Raw genomic sequence first — 7,030 nt, 5'->3', positions numbered from 1 at the left:
TGAGGTACTGGAAAATTAGGCCTTCAATATATCTTTTGGGTGCCACAATTCAATTCATAACCTTGGAGACAGTAATGAGATACACATCCTTGATCTCACTAAAGTGTAAATGCCTGATGAGGTAGGAGGTGGGCAGGGAACCGCCCTGCAAAAGAAGAAGGGAGAGGACCATGCATATGCCATGCACAGACAGGTGGTTCCACTAATGAGAAGTGTGGTAAGAGGACCAAGGATGGAACCACAAAGACTGGTTTCTTTGTCTTTCCCCTGATTTAGCTGAGGGACTACAGTTTAGCAGGTGCAGCTGCCAAACAGATAAAGGGGGTATCTCGGGTCTCCTAGAGAGATCCTTTTAACACTCAAACCAGTTCACTCCTCCTCTCAAAACCCTCCCAAGGCTCCCTTGGCAAGTGGCCTAAAGTCCACGAGGCCCCACGCCATCCACCCTCTGCCTCCGCACACACTCACCTCCTATCACTGCCCCACCACTCAGCCCACGCCAGCCTCACTGGGCTCCTTGCTGTCCTGGAAAGTGTCCGGCAAGTGTCCTGCCCCAAGCCTGTGTCCTGCTATTCTTCCTGCCTGGAATGTTCTACTTCCTTCAGAGATCTCTGTGGCCCAAACCGAATCTTCTCAGGCCTTCCCTGACCACCTTATCCCCTCCCCAGCACTTCCCTCGCCCTCACCTTGCTAATTGTCTCCCCAGCACTTACCAACCTCTGATATACAGGTACTTGCCTCTTGTCTGCCGGTCTTCCTCCACTGGACTGTGAACACCACAAGGGCAGGAACCTTGTGTTGTGTTTTCACTGCTGCATCCCAGGCCCCCAGAGCCGCCTCATGTACTAGGTGTTCAGTACATTTGCATCAGATGAAGGAAGCTGCTTCTGCCCCACCATGTGCTTCGAGAACCTTGCAGCTACTTAGGGGCCCATCTGGATCCTCCAGGCTAATCTCCCCATCTCAAGATTCTTAACTAAATGCCATCTGTAAAGTCTCCTTTGCCATGTGCGGTAACCTTCACAGGTTCCAGGGGTTAGGACGTGGGCATCTTTGGGGACCATTATTCAGCCTACCGCAGGCAGGAAGGGCAGAACTGCTCCTCAGCCCTTTTGCATTGACATCTGTCCGCTGCTGGGTCTGTAATAGAGGCCTCCTACCCACCCTCCTGAGCCTCTCCCCAACCCCAGCTTCGGGGACTCCTGACCAAGTGGTACCCCTTCACCCCAGGCTTTCCCACAGCCCCAGGTAGCTGCAGGCCCCGGCTTACACCTGCTTCTTCCTGCTAAGGCTGAACCAGGCTGGGCAGGCTTAGAACCATTGTCACAGCAGCCAGGACAGTGCCACGTCCTTCAGCTTGTTTCAGGGGGAATGTGGAGGCAAGAGAGGGATGCAGGGGTATAGATGGGTGTCCCTAGGCCTCTTCTGTACTTTTCCTTCTCATCTTTCACCCCCTGCTTCTTCTCTCACGCTGGACACACTCTGATTTTCTTATTTTCTATCCTCCTCCACCTCAGCTAGCAACACCCAGTGGCAGTGAGCACTTTCCACACTCAGTGCACAAAGGAGAGGAAGTTCGCTGAGCCTTTGCTACTTCTCTCCCTCGCGCACATACACACACGTGCACACACACAGAGGAATCATATGCTGAGTCATATTCTGAACAATGTTTGCCAGCAAAAGAGGCCGAGGTCATGGACCCCACCCCAGCCCAGCCCTGTGTGATGATAAGAGCTATAGAGCCAGAAGGGCCAGCCCCCAATGCCATCATCATCCCTGACTGGCCGTGAGACCTGACCTGCAGACACTCAATGTTCTCATCTATAAAATGAAGAGAATATCCCAAATGGAATGGCGTCCCCAATTTGTGGTCCCCAGAATCTTGGCATAACTTTCAAAATGTTCTTGATGTAGAAGAATCTTTGTAACAACTGCACAAGGAAGAAACAGAGATCATGGATGCAAGAATCTCTTTTAACTTTTAACACCTGTGACAATTTTGTTGCTATCCAAGAGTCATAATTGGTTTAGACGGGGAGGGAAGCCATTAGCAAAGACTGATGAACTTCAGAGGAATTCTAGTTTGGCTAACTGGTTGATTCATTTATTCATCAAGAATTGGGATAGCTGGTAATAACCAAGTTCTGCTATGCAAGGGAAGAGACATTTAAATGTAAAACCTGATATTAATGTAAATGTAAAAACAGGATCCCTTTCCTTGGGCTGTCTAGTAAGGGATGTACACCTGTAAACAGGTCATTATAATGCAGTGTGATATGTGCTAACAGAACTCTGTGTACCAGGGGCTGGGGCAGAAGAGTGAGGGAGTAGCCAGCTCTTCCTGGGGCTGTTGGGAAGGTTGCTCACATCCCAAGCCAAGCTTGGAAGGTGAGGAGGCAATGGCAGGAGAACAAAAGGGTGAAGCGAAATGAAAGCAGCAGGGGCAATGCAGGCATACCTCAAGAAGCAAGACAAATATCAAACCACCTAACCTTACACCTAAAGAAGCTAGAAAAAGAACAACAAACAAAACCCAAAACCAGGAGAAAGAAGTAAATAATAAAGACTAGAACAGAAATAAATGATACAGAAACTAAAAAAACCAATAGAACAGATCAGTGAAATCAGGATCTGTTTCTTTGAAAACATCAACAAAATCGATGAAAGAGAGAGAAAGAGAGAGGACCCAAATAAACAAAATTACTAATAAAAAAAAGAGAGATAACAACCAATACCATAGAAATAAAACAATTGTAACAGAATTGTAACCTGCATGCCAACAAATTGAACAACTTACAAGAAATGTAGAAGTTCCCAGAAACATATAACCTACCAAAACTAAACCAGGAAGAAAAAGAAAATTTGAACAGACTAATCATCAGCAATGAAATTGAATCAGTAATCAAAAAAACTCCCAACAAACAAAAGCCCAGGACCTGCTGGCCTCACAGGCAAATTCTATCAAACATTTAAAGAAGAGTTAATAACCATTCTTCTCAAACTATTCAAAAAAATACAAGAGGAAGGAAGACTTCCAAATACATTCTGTGAGGTGAGTATCAGCCTGATACCAAAAACAGATAAAGACACGTCACAAAAAAAGAGAACTATAGGCCAATATCTCTCATGAATATAGATGCAAAAATCCTCAACAAAATATTAGCAAACTGAATCCAACAATATATTTTTAAAAACCATACACCACAATCAAGTGGGATTATTCCCAGGATGCAAGGGTGGTTTAGTATTCACAAAACAATCAACATGATAATGTCACATCAATAAGAGAAATGATAAAAACCGTATGATCATTTCAATAAATGCAGAAAAAGCACTCAACAAAGTACACCATCCATTCATGATAAAAACTCTCTGCAAAGCAGGTCTAGAGGGAACATACCTCAATGTAATAAAGGCCTTTTATGAAAAACCCACAGCCAACATCATACTCAATGTTGAAAAACTGAGAGCTTTTCCCCTAAGGTCAGGAAAAAGAAAGGATGTCCATTTTCACCACTTTTATTCAACATAGTACTGGAAGTCCTAGCCACAGCAATCAGACAACATTAAAAAAAAAAAAAAAAAAGCATCCAAACTGGTAAGGAAGAAGTCAAATTCTCATTATTTGCAGACGACATATTATATATAAGAAACCCTAAAGGCTCCACCAAAAAACTACTAGAACTGATAAATGAATTCAGCAAAGTCTCAGGATACAAATCAGTGTACAGAAATCTATTACAGGTCTATACATGAGTAATGAAGCAGCAGCAAGTGAAATTAAGAAAACAGTTCCATTTACAATTGTACCAAAAACGACAAAATACCTAGGAATAAACTTAACCAAAGAGGTGTCTGAAAACCACAAAACACTGATGAAAGAAACTCAATACGACTCAGAGAAATGGAAAGACATTCCATGTTCATAGATGCAAAGAACTAATATTGTTAAAATGTCCATACTGCCCAAAGCAATCTACAGATTTAATGTAATCCCTATCAAAATACCAATAGCATTTTTCACAGAACTAGAACAAATGATCCTAACATTTGTATAGAGCCACAAAAGACCTCAAAATAGCCAAAGCAATCTTGAAAACAAAACTGAACGTATCACAATTCCAGATTTCAAGTTATATTACAAAGCAATAGTAATTAAAACAGTATGGTACTGGCATAAAAAAAAGACAAATAGATCAAATGAATAGAACAGAAAACCCAGAAATAAACCCCAAAATTATATAGTCAACTAATCTTTGGCAAATGAGGAATGAATATACAATGGGAAAAAGACAGTCTCTTCAACAAATGGTGATGGGAAAACTGGACAGCTCCATACAAAAGAATGAAACTGGGTCACTTTCTTACACCATACACCAAAATAAACTCAAAATGGATCAAAGACCTAAATGTGATACCAAAACCATAAAAATCCTTGAAGAGTACATAGGCAGTAATTTCCCTGACATCAGCCAAAGCAACATTTTTCTAGACATGTCTCCTGAGTCAAGGGAAATAAAAACAAAAATAAAGTATTGGGACTTCATCAAGACAAAAAGCTTCTGTGCAGCAAAGGAAACAATCAACAAAACTAAAAGGCAACCTCCTGCTTGGGAGAGGATACTGGCATATTCAATAAAAGGTTAGTATCCAAAGCATACAAAGAACTGATACAACTCAACACCAAAAAAAGAACAAAACAAATAAATAATCCAATTAAAAAATGGGCAGAAGATATGAACAGACATTTCTCAAAAGAAGACATACAGATAGCCAACAGACACATGAAAAGATGTTCAACATCGTCGTAGACTCTGGGTCTGGAGTTCTCTCTTGTCCAGCAAGAGAGGGGAGGCAGGATTAAAATGCGAGAGAGGCTAATGTCCTGGAGGAGACAAGAGCCCTGAGTAAGTGTCCTTGCTCAGTTTTTATTAGGATCAGAAGGCTTACAAATGTGATGGACGTGCAGAAAGAGACAATGAAACCGTGAACATTAACTCATGTGAGTGGGAGAAAGGGGATTTTGAAGATATGGGGTGTTAGGGGTTTGGGTCAGTACAAAACAAAATCCAGGCACCAAGGATATGGTTGTTTATGGAAGGCAGGAGGCACCTCATCTGTTTATCTTAGCTTGCCTAGGGGATAGACTTGATAGTGCCTGCTACCTCAGGGTCAACAAGGCACCTTTCTTTTGCTAATTAGCTCTGCTCTGGGCAACTTCTCCCTCCTGTGGTCTATAGCCCATTTACTCGTTTACCTATTTTGGTCCTTTCCTCCTGTGAAAGCAGCTTTCTGCTATTATACTAAGGGGCTGGAGGAGTGGGGAGGTGAGGGGTGCATCTGCCCTGACGACCTAGATCTTGATAAACGATTCTTATGCTTTCATCCTGAGGCTTCCTATTCATTCCTATGTGCCTTGTTAACTCAGGGAATTCCTAAGCTTATTCCCCACACATCACTGTCATCAGGAAAATGCAAATCAAAACTCTAATGAGATATCACCTCACACCTGACAGAATGGCTAAACAAAAACACAAGAAACAAGTGTTGGTGAGGATGTGGAGAAAAGGGAACACTCTTGCACTGTTGGTGGGAATGAAAGTTGGTGCAGCCACTGTGGAACACAATATGGAGTTTCTTCAAAAAATTAAAAATAGAGCTACCCTATGATCCAGGAATCAAACTACTGGGTGTTTACCCAAAAAATACAAACACACTAACTCAAAGGGATACCTGCACCCCTGTGTTTACAGCAGCGTTGTTTACAATAGCCAAACTATGGAAGTAGCCCAAGTGTCCACCAACTAAAGAATGGATAAAGATATGGTATATAGTCAATGGAATATTATTCAGCTATTAAAATAAATGAAATCTTGCCATTTGCAACAACATGGATGGAGCTAAAGAGTATAATGCTGAGTGAAGTCAGTCAGAGAAAGACAAATACCATATGATTTCACTCATATGTGGAATTTAAAAAACAAAATAAACAAGCAAAGGGGAAAAAAGCAAACCAGGAAACAGACTCTTAATAGAGAACACTCTGTTGGTTACCAGAGGGGAGATGGGGGCGGGGACTGGGGATGGGGATTAAAGAGTACACTTAACATGCTGAAAAAAATAAAATGAAATGAAATTAGTGCTCGCTTTGGCAGCCCATATGCTAAAATTGGAACAATACAGAGAAGATTAGCCTGGCCCCATACAATTCGTGCAAATTCGTGAAGCTTCCATATATTTGCATCGTTCCCCCAGCAAACTGCTACCCTTTGCAGATTAACTCAGACGAAACAATAGGAGTCAAAACACGACATGCCACACTGAATGATGAAATTGTGATATTTTGCTAGAGAGAAATTTTTTTAATGAAATTAAAAAAATAAAAAGAATCTCAGGTGATGGATGGGCACACGGCATCAGAGGTCGGGGGAACCCACAGCATCCAGACCAAGCCTTGACCAGAATCAGCCCCAGCTTTCACAACAGTGTTGCACACTGGAGCAGCCCCAGCCCCCTCTCCATTCTCCACTCCTCAGACCCCCACCACAACCCACAGGGGCCACAGAAGGGGACTTTAGGGCTCTTTTACCTTGTTTTGCCACACGCTGGTAAGGTCAGCATCGTCCTTTGGAGAACTTCCGCAGTGGGCACAGGCTTGTACGTCCCTTGTACTGCACCTGAAAGTACAATGCTGCAGGTGTCTGACGTCCTATTGTAGTTCTGCCTTTACAAGCCAAGTAGAGACCGGAAAGCGAGGCTGAGGTGAGAAGAAAGTATCCTTTCTAAGTTCATAGCTATCCGATTACTAGCATAATTGCTCAGCACCTGGTCCTCAGGTTAATTGTGGGGGTGGGGCCTAAAATAATGTAAGGAAAGCACATAATGAGACTAAAGACCAGTTCTGTCCGCACTTGCTGCCTGTGGGGTGACCTTGTATGGTCCCCTGAGGTCATTGAGCCTCAGTCCTGGGTTAACCCGCTGACCTGACCACCTCATGATACCCAGATGCAGTAACGCGCATGAAAGGATA

The 7,030-nt window shown here is 42.9% G+C and overlaps 1 pseudogene; it reads left to right on the top strand.

Annotated features, from left to right (window-relative positions):
• Nucleotides 1-6,139: 6,139 nt before the first annotated feature.
• On the top strand, nucleotides 6,140-6,240 carry LOC128778918 (U6 spliceosomal RNA; annotated as a pseudogene).
• Nucleotides 6,241-7,030: the final 790 nt, after the last annotated feature.

The sequence above is a fragment of the Panthera pardus genome, unplaced genomic scaffold, assembly GCF_024362965.1.
Source record: "Panthera pardus isolate Hobbes unplaced genomic scaffold, ASM2436296v1 HiC_scaffold_21, whole genome shotgun sequence".
Lineage (NCBI taxonomy): Eukaryota > Metazoa > Chordata > Mammalia > Carnivora > Felidae > Panthera > Panthera pardus.
The sequence above is the reverse complement of the archived record's forward strand: the minus strand, read 5'-3'. Positions and strand labels throughout refer to the sequence as shown.